The sequence below is a fragment of the Octopus sinensis genome, linkage group LG8, assembly GCF_006345805.1.
Source record: "Octopus sinensis linkage group LG8, ASM634580v1, whole genome shotgun sequence".
NCBI classification, from domain to species: Eukaryota; Metazoa; Mollusca; class Cephalopoda; order Octopoda; family Octopodidae; genus Octopus; species Octopus sinensis.
Genome location: NC_043004.1, coordinates 104289895 through 104306433, shown reverse-complemented (window position 1 = coordinate 104306433; position 16539 = coordinate 104289895). Strand labels below are relative to the sequence as shown.

The following is a 16539-nucleotide window of genomic DNA, read 5'->3' as shown; positions in this document are numbered from 1 at the left end:
ACGGTGTAAAGCTCGTGATTGTAAGATTGTGGTTTCAATTCCTGGACTGGATCATGTGTTTTGTTCTTGAGCAAAACACTTCATTTCACATTGCTCCAGTCCACTCAGCTGGTAAAAATGGGTAACCCTGTGACAGACTGGCATTTCGTCCAAGGAAGAACATACACACCAGGGAAACTGGGAAACTAGCGCTGAGCTCCTTACAGAATGATGTGGACTAACCCACAATATCCATAAAAGCTCCATATGAAAATAAAACTGAGCACTTATCAGTGTGAGTTTTTTTTTTTTGTTTTTTTTATTGAGCAAGTTGATAAAGTGAATAGCGGTTATTGATAATCAACTGAAATTAATATTCACTCAATTACAGCTGTTCTTTAGATGTAAACTGAAACTGTGCTCAATCAGCTGTAGACAATATTTGAAATATCACCAGTAGCCACAAGCATGGCTGTGTGGTTAAGAAGCTTGCTTCACAACTATGTGGTTTCAGGTTCAGTTCCACTGCATGGAACCTTGGGTAATTTTCTTCCAAAAATAGCCCCCAGGCTAACCAATACTGTGTGGATGAATTTGTGGATTTGGAAGACAGAAAGACCATTATGTGTGTATATATATTGTATTGTCATATTTTGGGATACTCTTGTACTTGGTTCAGTCATTTGACTGTGGCCATGCTGGAGCACCACTTTTAGTCAAATAAATCACCCCCAGGACTTATTCTTTGGAAGCCTAGTATTTATTCTATCGATCACTTTTTGCTGAACCGCTAACAGACAGGGACGTAAACACACCAACATCAGTTGTCAAGTGATAGTAGAGGTACAAACACAGACACAAACAACAAACACATACATACATATATATATATATACATATATATATATATATATACAATGGGTTTCTTTCAGCTTTTGTCTACCAAATCCACTCACAAAGCTTCGGTCGGCCGAGGATATAGTAGAAGATACTTGCCCAAGGTGCCATGCAGTGGGACTGAACTCAGAATCATGTGGTTGGGAAGCAAGCTTCTTACCACACACCATGGATGTTTTTTCTTTTTTTTTTGTATGTGGCAAATAAACATGCACTCTATATTCGTTCTTCCCTTCAGCTTTATTATTGTGCTTATTTTAATGTCCTTTGTCTGAAATTTTTCATCAAACATCTGGTGACCTCTTCAGTGAATGGAGGAGAGACATGGAATGTAGAATCACTGAAGAGGTCACAGGATGTGTGATGAAAGATTTTAGATAAATGACAATAAAATAAAAGCAATAATAAAGCTGAGGTGAAGAACGAATACACAGAGCGTGTGTTTATTCGACACAAAAAGAAATGATCATCCCAAAATATAACAATATTTGTTTCAATACGTGATTTCACATCAGGAATCTTGCAAAACAAATATGTGTGCATGTGTTTATGTTGTCCTCTCCACAAACTACTTGATAACCACTGTTAGTTTGTTTACATCCCCATAAATTATCAGTTTGGTGAAAAAGACCAATAGAATAAAGTACCAGACTTTTAAAAAATGAGTACTGGGGATTAAATCTTGCAAAGCGATGCTCCAGATGGAAACTGTGTGCATGTATGTATGTATGTATGTATGTATGTATGTATGTATGTATATATATATATATATATATATATATATATATATATGTATGTAAATCTTGTGTTGGTGGCACATAAAAAGCAGCATCCAAACGTGGTTGATGCCAGCCCCCTCACCCCGACTGGCCCCTGTGCTGGTGGCAATAAAAAGCACCATCCAAACGTGGTCGATGCCAGTCCTCTCACCCCGTCTGATTCCTGTGCCAGTGGCACATAAAAAGCACTCACTACACTCTTGGAGTGGTTGGTGTTAGGAAGGGCATCCAGCTGTAGAAACATTGCCAGATCTGATTGGAGCTTTGTGTAGCCTCCTGGTTTGCCAGACCCTAGTCAAACCATCCAACCCATGCAAGCATGGAGGGCGGATGTTAAACAATGATGATGATGATGATGAAAGGAACATTTGTCTTTGTGCTTGTCCCCCACCAACACTTGGCAACTGGTGTTGGCTTATTTACCTCCTTCTAACATAGCAATTCAGCCACAAGTGACTGATATAATATGCACCAGACTTTAAACAAAAGAAAATAAGTTCTGATGTCAATTTGTTCAACTAAACCTTTCAAGACAGTGCCCCAGCATGACCACAATCTAATGACAACAACAAGTAATAATAATAATAATAATAATAATAATAATAACAATAATAATATAATAAAAAGATATCCTTTCCTCTTTTGAAATTGATATTAGAGTACATATAATAATGGTGTGCAGTGCACACACACTCATTAAAGATGGCACATTTTCTTTATAACAATAATTCTGCTCATGCAATATCCTGATATAAATCTGGTTGTAAATTCATTTTCAGGTCTAATAATACACACTCAGAAACAAAGACTGCATCAGATTGAAAATGATTTATTATATACAGACATGGGCGAAAGTTTATTTTCAAATCACACTTACGCCAGAGTAGCAGGTTTAGCATGGTTGCACTCCTCATGGCAACACCATACACTACTGGTTGATATAATTGGTTAAAACCTTGAAGGTTGCGCTCCGGTATAGTTGTAATCCAATGACAGGAATCAGTGAAAGAGCCACAGCATGTGTGTGTGTGTGATAAAACCCGGTAACTGTCTCTATAAGCTAGTTAAATTCTCATGGCCTATTGTGCCCAGGTAAAGTGAATGCATAAAGCTTGTTCTGGTAAATTCATTTGTGTTTTATTATCTTACAATGACTAGTCCTAGATACATTATTATGACCAAATCCATACACACACACAGATATATATATATATATATATATATATATATATATATATGGTGAAGGTGTATGACCTGGTGGTTAATGTATTTGGTTCATGATCGTAACACAAGGTCATGAGATCAATTCCCAGCAGTGTGTTGTGTCCTTGAGCAAGACACTTTATATTACGTTGCTCCAGTCCTCTCAGCTGCCAAAATTGAGTTGTACCTGTATTTCAAAGGGTCAGCCTTGTCACACTCTGTGTCATGCTGAATCTCCCTGAGACTTATCTTACGGGTGTGTGTGTCTGTGGAGTACTCGGCCACTTGCATGTTAATTTCATAAGCAGGCTGTTCTGTGATCGGATCAACTGGAACCTTTGTCATCATAAGCCACTAAGTGCCAAAAGTGAAGTATATATATATATATATATATTATATATATATATATATATTGAAAGATATTGTTATAGGTATAAAAATACCATAAACAATTATAGAAAAATGGAGGAGAAAAAGATGTTGAATCAAAATTAGATTTAATACAAAATAGGATTCAATACATGTGCACGTTTCAAAGGACAATACAAATATGTAAGAAAAAAATTATAACCATAGTAATTATAATTAAATTTATGCATTGTCATTTTTATCAGTGTGAAGAATTTTTGTAAGGACATCAAAAAAAAGGTTTAAAAAAAATAAGGGAGGATACAAATGGGGTAATAGGGGGGAAAATTTTGATATTTGCAAGCAAGTTTTAAAAGGGGAAAAGTAACAGTAATAATAATAGTAAGAGAGACCAAAAGTGTGGGGGTGGGGAGACAGATACATCAATGTGTATGCACGTCTATATGTGAGGTAAAACTATAACATAAAAATAAGAATGAAAGCTAACAGGTATGTTGGTATGTTTAAAACAATGGTAACAGGTTGAGACAAAGTATAATAAACAGGGCCATGTGTGTATAGTAGAATATAATGTAACAGGTGGACTAGTAGAAAATTCTTTACACTGATGAAAATGACAATGCATAAATTTAAGTATAACTACTATGGTTATAACATTTTCTTACATATTTGTATTGTCCTTTGAAATGCGCATATGTATTGAATCCTATTTTGTATTAAATCTAATTTTGATTCAACATCTTTTTCTCCTCCATATATATATTTTTTATATATATATATATCGTTGCTATTATGTCAAACTGTTGTATTTCCAAATTTGGCCAAATGCGTTTTTTCAAATATATATTTTTGCTTGCAATAAGCTGGTTCTTTTGGTCAAACTAGTGTATCTCCAATTGCTTCAGATACCAAGATAGAAAAAACTGTCAAAGTGTAGTAGAACGGCTTTGCCATGGAATGGTGAAAATATTTTTATGCTTTCTGAAAAAGCTAAGTTTTGGACTTTCAACACTTTTGCATAATAGCAATAATATATATACTCTATGATAGCTGTCGACTTGCTGATCGAAAATATGGCCATCACTGGTGACTAGAAAACATACTGTCAGTAATGTCAGTATGAAATTTAAAACAGAAACAGCTTGCACAACTCTCACTATTAAAGCCAAAGAACCTACAGACAAGCCAAAACAAGATCTTTATTTAGCAATGTTAAAAAGTTTCATAACCTTCTTCAAGAGACATGCAAAAATAAAGGTTAAGAGGTGCCTCTCTCACTCCCAGTGGCCTTAAACTCAGTAGAAACCAGCTTGGAATTTCTAAGTCTTTTTACTTATTGTTTTATTTCTTTCTATATATATATATATGCATAAACATACATACATACAATAGAGGCGGAGACAAGTAAACAGATGTAAAAAATATACCAAATTAACTATTCCAATGCTTTGTACATTTATGTTGGTCTTTTCTTTTTCTTTTTGTTGCTACAATTAACTGTATGAGTATGAAGTTGTGATGGTAATCAGAGTTTCCTCCAGGCTTAGTGCCATCTATGTGAGTTTCAAGGAAGGTATGGAGATTTTTGTGTGGGAAGGGGTGGGGGTGGGGTTCTATCGTGAATGGAAAAATTCATCTGGATGTTGACATTGATAAGAATATCTAACAGTAAAAGCCTTCGCTTCAGCACTTTATGCAAATTTGGAGAAGGATCCAGCAGCTGCCTGAACAGTGTTTTACATTCAGCTTTCTAACTAAAACTTTACAAACATCATGGCTTAGAATTGAAGAATTTCAAATATAAAATGATTTCCTCCACATAAAAATATGTCTTAATCATCTTCCACGGATACAAAACCAAATTTATTACTCTTAAGTATAGGCTGTTATTTTCTCTACTAAATATTCTGATAACCAGCGAATTTGTGATAATTTGCATATTCATATGCATAGTTTTGTGATCGACAAAATATGGTTGAACATTCATGAATTTGTTTCATTAATAACACATGCAGCCAGCCTGGTCTTTCATTCAATTTAAGGATACAACATCCTTCTTTCTAACGACCAACCATGTGACGATGGCTTTCAGTAAACACACACCATAAGCAAGCTCCCACCAATATCTGCGACTACATTATCCATTGTGTTCTCTTAATATTTTTAAAAGGTAGGATGCAATTTGAGAGATATTTGGCTGTTATTTCTAACCATTGAACAACTGTATGGATGCCCTCTTATTGTTTAGCCCCCCAAACCTATGATGAGATACATTTTAGTTGCAATCATCCTAATTTTCTTTTATTTGTCACAATATATCTAGCACTATCTTGTGCAATATGTCTGTGATTTTGTAGGACAGTAAGAGGTAATTTGAGGAAGATTTGGCTATTATTTCTTCAGGCTGAGCAACTGAAAAGACGCTCATCTGTTGGTTTATTTAATATATATCATATGAAATGGCAGTGCAAGGAAGACAGCAATTTGCATTATTTTACTGTGGCTGTTTCTATCTATATTAACAATTGAGTTCACCTTGCTATAGGTAAGTACTTTGGGTGATATAATTCACAGCAATAAACAAAATCAATACCATGAAACTGTCAAGTGTTACTCTGAGTTTAATTGTTCCCATAGCAAAGATGACCAATCTAAGTGAAAGCTTACCACTTATTCACTCAATACTATTGAAACTAGAGATAAATACCAACTCCTTGGAAGGCAGACTAGCTAGCAGACAAGCTAATGAGAGTGCTTTTATGTGGTTATTAAACCTGCTCAAAATAACCAAATCTCTTTCAAAATATACCCTGCCATCTCAAAAAAAAAAAAAAAATGGAAAGAAAAGGCGGAGATGACAACATTGAATACTGTAGTTGGGATAGTCACAGTTGCAGTGCCGATGATCATAAATAAGTCTCCTGAATAGGGATGCCCTGTGTGCTAAATAACAACAACAACAATCAGCTCCCTGGATCCCTGTCCTTTAGAAAGGATTGGCTGTTTCAGTTAGATGAATGAATGATATTTAAAGAGTGCTGCAATTGTGTAAAATCAGGGGCAGAAAGGCTGGTCTGTGTTGCTATGAATAAACAAGAAATTACTGTCATTGAATTTGTATCAAAGAGCAGCAGTCACTGATGTGTGATTACTTCTGGAGGCATGGTGTACAAGTCATTTAATAACATCATTTTGGTGTGGCATTTCAATAGATCAATCAAACCAGACAATGGAATGTCAAATGGAAGAACATCCCAATGTTTAGTTTGTTGCCAGAATAAATAAAAAGAACCTTTCTTAGAAGAATTGTCCACATATAACACATCTCAGCAAAGATGTACTTCTATTTGTAATAATGTGTTTGTAGTTCTTATCCTAAGAATAATCCAAATTCACAAGAATGCAAGCTTCATCAACTAAACCAAAACATACACAATTCCATTTGTCATATCTAACACTTTTGTTGCTATATATTTGTTGAAATACACTGCCTTTGTGTCAATTAATTTTTAAAATAATGAAGAATTTAGGAATTTAGGAAAATCAACTTTGTCATAATTAAGCTGATGTTTAGAACATAAATTACCATAAAATTTTGATGGAAGATTTTAACCCTTTCGTTACTGTATTTATTTTGAGATGCTCTGTGTTTCTTTCAATTGGCTTTAAATATAATAAAGAATTTAATAAAATAACTTAGTTATCACTAAGCTAGTATTAGGAACATGTATTGTGACTAATGTTTTGGTGGAAGATTTTAATTCAAAACTTATGGAAACAAGACAATTGTACAACAAAGCCAAGGATGGTTTCAGCCGAGTTGGTATAAAAAGGATTAAATTAGATCTCTTTATAACAAAAAGTTAATGTTACAGAATCAGGGGCTGTTTTAGGCAGGTTAGTATCAATCATAAAGTGAAATCAAATAATTTATGTAAACAATATGCAGATAAGAAAATTAGAAGGTTCCTTTTACAATAGGCAATTATATAAACAAGACAAAGCTAAGTGACATTCCACCATTCATAAAAAATTCCAAGTATGTGAAGGGAAGGTTCAAATGAATGACTTTCAACCAAACATTGCTGTTACTTTCTACCTTTACTTCCAGACAATCTATCAAATATAGACAGACTTTGTAGGTCATTTTTACATTTAAGGTCAGTAGCCTTCTTAGGTATGACTAAGTGCAGGTATAGCTGTGTGGTTAAGAAGCTAGCTTTGCAACCACATGGTTTTGGTTTCAGTCCCACTGCACAACACACCCAGAGCTCACCAGTGCTTTGTGAGTGAATTTGGTCGACAAAAAATGGTGTAGAAGCCTGTCAAGTGCATGTGTGTGTATGTGTGTGTGTGTGTTGTGTGTGTGTGTGTGTGTGTGTGTGTGTGTGTGTGTGTGTGTGTGTGTGTGTGTGTGTGTGTGCATGTGAGAGTGTCTTTTGCATTTGCGTTTATTCCCCACAACCACTTGACAACCAATGTTGATTTGTTTACACTGGCAAAAGAGACCAATAGAATAAGTATAAAAATTTGAAAAGTTGATTTATTTGACGAAACCCTTCAAGGAAGTATCCTCACAAGGCTGCAGTCCAAAAATAGATAAAAATAGGTGCAGATGTGACTGTGTGGTAAGATGCTTGCTTCCCAGTCATATGGTTCCAGGTTCAGTCCCACAGCATGGCATCTTCAGCAAGTGTCTTCTACTATAGCGTCAAACCAACCAAAGCCTTGTGAGCAGATTTATTTGAAATTGAAAGAAGCCTATCGTATATATATATAGTGAGAGAGAGAGAGAGGCACTATCACTTGACAACTGATGTTGGTGTGTTTATGTCCCTGTACCTAAGCAACCCATAGAATAAGTACTAGGCTTACAAAGAATATGTCCTGAGGTTGATTTCTTTAAGGTGGTGCTCCAGCATGACCACAATCAAATGACTGGAATAAGTAAAGAAATAAAAATGTTTATTAATTATCATTTCTTTATGACAAATAATCTTTATATATAAAAGTGAAGTTATGTGTCTGTCTCCTACGATTTAGATTCCTAACTACTCCCACATTTTGCGGTGCAGTTTAACCAAAACCGGGTATCTTATAGTCGTGATTCATATCGAGCCCTTCTGGGTATTAGCACGCGTCTACGATGAGTCTACGATTTAAAAAAAAAATTGACCATCATTTTTTCCTTTTAATGCATTTTTTGCTATTATATAAGGGAAGTAATTCTCTAAAAATGTCTACGATGAATCAACGATTTAAAAAAAAATTTACCATAATTTTTTTTTCCATTTTTAATGCATTTTTTTGCTATTTTTTGTCTATAACTCTCTAAAAATGCTTATATAGTTATTTCCCTTACAAACTCGAGCAACGCCGGGCGATACTGCTAGTTTAATATGAAAGAGGAGGTGAGAGCTTAAGTAAAATTTTTCTTTGCTAATTATATTGACTTCTAGCTTTGGCTAATGTACAGGGAAGGGGTCTAACCAATTAGATTGATCTCTGTATTCTAACAAATATTTTTAATGAACTTAGAATGTAAAGGAGCATAATTAAATAATAAGTGCAATAGTTAGTGATTTCTGCTCCTACAAAACAACCCTCTGTGTTATTATTAGTCCTTGGTCATCCATAATTGAATAGAAATGTGATAAAGAGCAATGAGCAATCTGCAATCAAGCCCTCACTATCCAGCATTACTTCAGATAATAAGGTATCTTGACCATATGGTCTTGGGTTCAGTTCCACTGCATGGTACCTTGGGCATGTGCCTTCTACTATAGCTCAGGGCTGACCAAAGCCCTGTGAATGGATTTGGTAGCAGAAACTGAAAGAAGCCCAGTATGTATGTGTGTGCGTGAGTGCATAAATGCATGCATACATATGTATGTATGTATGTATGTGCATGAATTACTGGCTCCTAGCCTTGACTTCATGTAATAGTTGTAAATGAATATCACTGCCATGCAAGCAGTGTCTTTTGTAACCAATCTTTCATGAGAAGCATGCCTGGTCATGCGGAAATATCACCTTGATTGGAAACACATGAAGGTTGGCAAGAGGATAAGTCAACATCCGGCTTTGGAAAACCCACCTCAACCAAATTCCATCTGATCCATGCAGGCACAGAAATCTGGATGTTAAATGATGATGATGATGATGATTATTATTATTATTATTATTATTATTATGACAACGATGATGTAACACTCACACTTCTCTCAATGGAATTAGTTACATAAGTGAAGCATTTCCAAAAAGAGGATTGAATACCAGGTTGTAGAGTCAGTGCACTAAAGACCTACAGCTGCACAATGTTGCACAATTACACAATAACAATAGAATCCTTAGGATTCTATCGATTAAGTCTGATAATGCAACACGGTGCACTATCAGTTAAGCTATAGTTTAGCAAGTAACATTCTTTATTTTAGGCCAGCTTTTATTTATTTTATTGTCATTATTGAATTTATTTATTCTAGGCCAGTTCTCCCCCCCTCTCTCCCTATTGTCATTCTGCACCTTGCTGTTTTCCTGAAATATTAATGAACTTCACAAAGGCATGATAAAGTTTAGAGACATCCATTATTGATATTTTTAGGTTTTTAATACATGTGCACAAAACAGTTACACACACACAGACACTGAACATAGCATGCATACATGTTTGCACACACATGCGCATGTTTGTGTATGCATACATATGCATATGTGTGTTTGTATACATGTATGTATATATATATATATATATATATATATATAATATATATATATGCACTTGTATATGTTTGTAGATGTATGTGTGAGAATATATATATATATACACACATGCACATACAGGTATATATACGCACATGCACGTACAGGTTAAACATTTACATGTATATATATATATATACATGTGTGTGTGTGTATAGACATCATTATCACTTCCTGGCATAGGTTATATAATGTACATGTGAATATCACCTTATTCTCCAAGACAAATTAGCTGGGTGTATTCATTATTTATTTTATCATGTTCTACACACACATACACACATGCTTATCCTTAAACTAGAACACATGTAAAAACATGTATATGCACACAAATACATACATACACACATATGCATATATATATATATATATATATATATATATATATGCTGTAGCACACAGACACATAAGCAGATAGACATCCTAGCACATGCACACACATGCACACACACACACACACACACACACACACACACACACACACACACACACCACACACACACACACACACACACACACACAAAGTCACACATGATGTAGCATACAGACATAGTAACAAAGTATTGTAGTAAACACAATCGTATAAACAACCACACACACACACACAAAGTGAAACATGCAGTGACATATACGACTGAATAATGCCACACACAGTCGCGTAATAAACCCCACCACACAGGAGGGAGGGAGGGAGAGAGAGAGGGGGGGAAGAAGGGGTGGGGTGTCATATACAAGAGTATACACACAACAACAGCCCTGGAGACAGATACCTCTTTAATTATATTTAACTGAATAATTCCAAAACAAGAGTTAAGCAATGACATATGTACGTAGTACTGATTAATTTCCCATTTGCTCCATTCAGAAAAGAAAAGAAAAGAAGAAAAAAAAACAGAAATAAATAAAGAAAAACAGAAATAAAACCCCAGCATTATGGCTTCAACACATCCATCAGTAATAACATTGCAGGGATTACAGATAATTTTGATTATTCCATACACCCCATCATCACCAACACCACCACCACCACCACCACCACCAACCTCTTTCTCTTAAATATTTTAACAGGAAAAGAAAGGCTCTAACTATTTACATCTGTAAGAAATTTGGTAAAATATGGGCAAGGAAGAAATAACTCCCAGTTTTTATCTATCATGGAACAAAATTTGGGTGTGTAGTGGTGGGGAGCTGTTTATTTGTTTTGTTTGTGATTTCCTACTCTTTCTCTCTCTCTCTCTCTCTCTCTCTCTATCTACCTATCCATCTATATCTTTCTCTCTCTCTCTCTCTCTCTCTCTCTCTCTCTCTCTCTCCCTATCTCTGTGTTTTAGTGATGTTGTTATTGGTGAGGGTGGTGTTGGTGGGTGAGGCATAGAAAATAAGTTTCTCTCTTCAGTAGCATCTTTCTCGTAGCTCCTAGCTCCTCGCTCCTCGCTCCAGCTCCTGCTTCCTAACAATCTTTAAATCTCAAAATCTGCCCCTGCGCTGGATAACTGCTTCCATGTCTGAGATGAAGATAATACATCAGCCATCAACATTCTTAGGAGAATTAATAAATAAACAAATAAATAACATGAAAAAAATAAAATTACGGGGTTAGCTGAGAGTGTTTTTTGTTTTTGTTTTTGTTTTTATATTATCTTCCCCCCCTCTTCTTTTAGGAAAAAGAAACCTCTTCTTGGTAACCTCTTCTTAGCTATTGAGGTGTTTTCACTTTTTCTCCCCCCATCCCATCCACACACACACACACTCTCTCTCTCTCTCTCGCCTATCATCACTATTGTTATGATCCTTATATAAAAGCCCTTTCCAAAAACACGTTCTTCCTCCTCTGCTTTCCAACTTACGAAACACACTCCCCACCCGCTTTTCATTTGTCACCCATTCATACTTCTGTACTATAACATTAACTTTCACACACACATGCACACACACACACACACATACACGTGCACATGTATGCACACAAAAGCCGTGCTCCTGTTCTCCCTTTCAATGCTCTTTTCAATACAGGAAAGGAAAAAAACAACAACAACAACAACAAAAAAATCAAAAAAGTTTCTCCTGTGAACAGGGGAGATTTTTTTCTTATATTAGTTTCTTCCCTATCAGAAATGACCCTTCAAAAAACAAAAAGAAAAAAATCATTGAACCCTACCAATCAATGACCAAACTTGATCTAATTTAAGCTACACCTTTCCTACTCCCTTCCTTCACTTAGCCTTAGTTAACTTGCTCCCAAACTTCTTACAATCATCTACCACCGACACCACCACCACCACCACCACCACCCACGTCCTCCCCTTCCTCCTCCTCCTCCTCCTCGTTGCCCATGGATTTTCCTTTATTCTGAAGGCTTGCGGAGATGAAAAACTCTGAAAAGGCATCATATATATTTGGTGGCAAGCAAAGAAGGAATGACATGTATCCTTAGGGAGTTCTTTGACAATACAGACAGAAGAATCTAAACGGACCCTTGTGTCCAAACCTATTCACTCTAACAGTACACAATTATGTGATCCTTCAGTCTGAGAAAATCAAAAATTATCAGTTCCAGGTCGTTTGTGCAGAGAGTGAAAGATATAAATATACGGGTTGAAGAATATTGTATCAATGATGAGAGAGAGAGAGAGAGAGAGAGAGAGAGAGAGAGAGGAAGTAGAGAGAGAGAGAGAGAAAGAGAGAGGAAGTAGAGAGAGAGAGGAAGTAGAGAGAGAGAGAGAGGAAGTAGAGAGAGAGAGAGGAAGTAGAGAGAGAGAGAGAGGAAGTAGATAGAGAGAGAGAGAAAAAGTAGAGAGAGAGAGAGAGAGAGAGAGAGAAAGGAGTGACAGGCAAATCTAGTATCAGTGAATATATATGTGTGAGTGTGTGTGTATGTGCGTAAATGTATTTGTATGTATACACACAAACATACATACATTGAGAAAAGGAGAGATAGAGAGATTGATCATATATCACCAAAGACAGCTGAATCTTGTATTAGTGAGCAGATTACACACAAACATATACACAACATGTACATATATTATACATACATACATATATATATATATATATATAATATATATATATATAATATATATATATATATATATATATATATTATATATATATATAATATATATATATATGCATATGTACACACACACACACACACACACACACTTATATAGAGAGACGATGGGTCCTGTGTTACAACTATTCTGTGAAGGTATTGATGAAAGAGGCTTAGAAAGCAAAGAGATGGTAAATCAAAAGTCCACGAGACCAGTGGAACTATGTTATCAACACCAGCAGAATGTTTGTGCCAAGACAAGAAGATTAACACATCATAATCGTTAGACCCATCATCATTATCACTGTCGTTATTCCCATCAATTGTCAGTAACAGCAGCGTCACTGCTACCAATAACAATCATCATCATCATCAGTGATCATTATCTTCATCAACATTTCCATTGCCAGTAATCACCACCACCATCACCACCCTCCTCTCCACCTCATCATCATCATGATGACCACCACCACTGTCTTCTTTACCTTTACCATCCTCCCTCTCTTGTGATTATCATCATCATCATCATCATCGTCATCACCATCACAATCATTACCAGTGCCCTCACCATCAAATCCATCATTGCTAATGGCAATACAATCACCATCATCACCATAACCACTATTGTTGTCAGCATCAGTGTCATCATCACCATCATCATCATCATTATTATCATCATCATCATCATTTTCAATAGTTTTAGTATATTAATTTCTCATATTTTCCAATGCTGACACAAGTTGCACAAACATGTCTACAATGGTGCACATCTTTCATTCATGTTCATCCTGGGTAATCGTGACTATAAGACAGACCCACTTAAAGTTATATGATCTCATCTCTTTACTTTATTTCACACTTTCCTTGGTCAACTTCTAACACAGTCATCCACCTTCACCACACGATACATGATATATCATATAATCCCTAAGTCTAAATAGATCTATGAAGATCGTAGGCATTGACCTTCCTCCTCAGATTCACATTTTTGTCACTACATTTCCACTGAGTAAACTGCTAATTGTTACAATTAATTTTCATTGTAATAAGATATTGAAAATCATCATCATCGTTAACATCTGTTTTCCATGCTGACACAGGTTGGACAGTTTGACAGGAGCTGGTAAGTCAAAAGATGGCACCAAACTCCATTGTCTGCTTTGACATGATTTCTATGGCTAGATGCCCTTCCTAATGTCAACCACTAGATAGAGTGTTCTGGGGGCTTTTTTTTTTGTTACACAGTACCAGCAAGGTCAGTAAGTAACTTGCAAAACATGAGCCCCTCAATTGAGTGGGGAGTAGTATTGAAAGAGGTGGCTTTGTGCCAGGTGGTGAGAATCTAGAACATAATAGAAACAGGTGTCTAGTTTGATTTTTAGCTCCTGGCCAGCCTTAATTCAGCAGATCAAAAGTATTCCAGCTGAAGCCATTCCACAGCTATGTATAATCCAGGACTACACTATACAATATGTCCTTCCTTTTCAAGATGGTTGGATGTCATTTAAGGGAAATTGGCTGTTATTCATAACAGGTCATGCAAATAAATAATCTTATTAAAAATATCTCAAACTTTTAGACATAATTTTTCCTATTATTGAAAGAAGACTAATACCTCTTAGTTTCAATGTCTTCATTGCAATTTTCTAGATAAAAGAGGGTTATAAGGTTCACATTTTTTCTTTGGCCTTTTACATAATTCTAAATACATTGTCTTGAAGAGAAAAATAAAGATGAGGTAGTCATGGTTGGAAGGCTTTTGATTGTAGGTCTCCTCAATCAGGTAAACCTAGAACTAAACAGCAACAACTGCTGTTGAAGAAAGATATTCTTGTAGAAAAATCCTGTGTTTTTACATTGTTCTACTTGGTTTAATTACGGTGAGAGAAAAGCCACTGGGAAATTAACAAAAAACATTTATGAGGACTATTGGTGAATAGAAATCAAATGACCTTGCCGCCTTTGTTAATGCAACAGTGCTAATAATAAATATGGGATGGCTTATGTGAAGGAATCAGGCATGGAAAAAATTGCAAAACTGAGGTTTACCCTTGAAGTCAAAAATAGCAGAACAAACTAGAGTAAATAATGGAAATCAAATGTACTTACAGAATGAAGACACAAAAATTGACAAGGATTCACAGTGGAATATTATGTTTGATCAAAGAAACTGAAGAGATGGCATTATTAATTATTACTCTCTTGTGGCATGAGTTAGAGTGCAATGATAATGTGCCAAATTTGTGACCCATTTTCAGTCTCCGGAACTACAAGCACTTAACTAATGTTGTGCCCTTAGGAAAAAAAACAAAAAACATAATCAATGCACCACACACCTTTCCTATTTTCCAACCCCTAAAACAATCTCAAGCATCATATTAACAGTAAAAAGTAAATAAATGAATAAAAAAAGCTATTATCAATATGGTATATATGTAAAAGTGACAAACAAGACTTCACACTAATATTAATGTACCATGTTATAAGTATACACAATCCACCGGGGACCGAAACTATGGTGCTCCATCAAAATGTTAACATATTTACACTCTACTGCTGGAGATTGAAACACTAAACATTATCCAGATTGGTGTAGTGTTCTTTTGATATTTAATCCTACTTTTGCTTTTCATACTTTTGGGATAAATAAAACAAGGATCAGTTCTCATGGTTGTTTAGCCTCCATGTCAGATATAGCTAAGTGAACAAATCTATGATCAAAGGTGTTCCAACCACAGCCAAATGAATTTTTGTATATCAAAGATGAAACAGTCTACTGTACCAATCTTTATTTAAGATGGTAGAGAGAGTGTAATTTGATATTCGACTGCTATTTCTAGCAGATTAAGTGACTGAGCAGAGGCTCCCTCACTGGCTCGTATTAATCCTTGTTGTATACTAAGGTCGAACCAATCACTAATTTGTTTTGTACATGAAAAGAAATTATTACTTATTGAAAACCTAACAATGGCTAAAGATTTAATATCAGTTAACAATACTTAACTATAAACTGATTCCTTGCTTGAATATGAAAAAAAATTAAGACTGTAATTTTCATAGCTTTAGCAACCAGATTACTTTGTCAAATGTGGTGTTTGTTTATTTACATTAAAAAAATTAATCATACATTGTATCTTGTAGATTTGAGATTTTGAGAATGTGATAAGATGGATTTGGCCAGCTTCAACATGATACAGGTAGAATTTTGGGGCTGGATATGACCAGTTAAAAATAGAAAATGGTACTCTATCGGTCATGACAGCAAGGGTTCCAGTTGATCCGATCAATGGAACAGCCTGCTCATGAAATTAACATGCATGTGGCTGAGCACTCCACAGACACATGTACCCTTAACATAGTTCTCAGGGAGACTCAACATGACACAGAATGTGACAAGGCTGGCTCTTTGAAATACAGGTACAACTCAGTGTTGCCAGATGAGTAGACTGGAGCAACGTGAAATAAAGTATCTTGCTCAAGGATAGAACACGTCAT

The 16539-nt window shown here is 35.5% G+C and overlaps 1 protein-coding gene across 4 annotated transcripts in view; it reads right to left on the bottom strand.

The window, feature by feature from the left end:
* LOC115214888 (mutS protein homolog 5-like) overlaps positions 1-16539 on the bottom strand; it is a 281559-nt gene that overhangs the window by 204894 nt on the left and 60126 nt on the right. Inside the window, exon 1 of one of the 4 annotated variants that reach the window (XM_036505638.1) lies at positions 2533-2804. The exons of the other annotated variants lie outside the window; for them this stretch is intronic. The gene's annotated coding sequence lies outside the window, so the exon portion shown is untranslated. Of the gene's footprint in view, positions 1-2532; positions 2805-16539 lie in introns of those variants that run through there. 4 annotated transcript variants of the gene reach the window in all.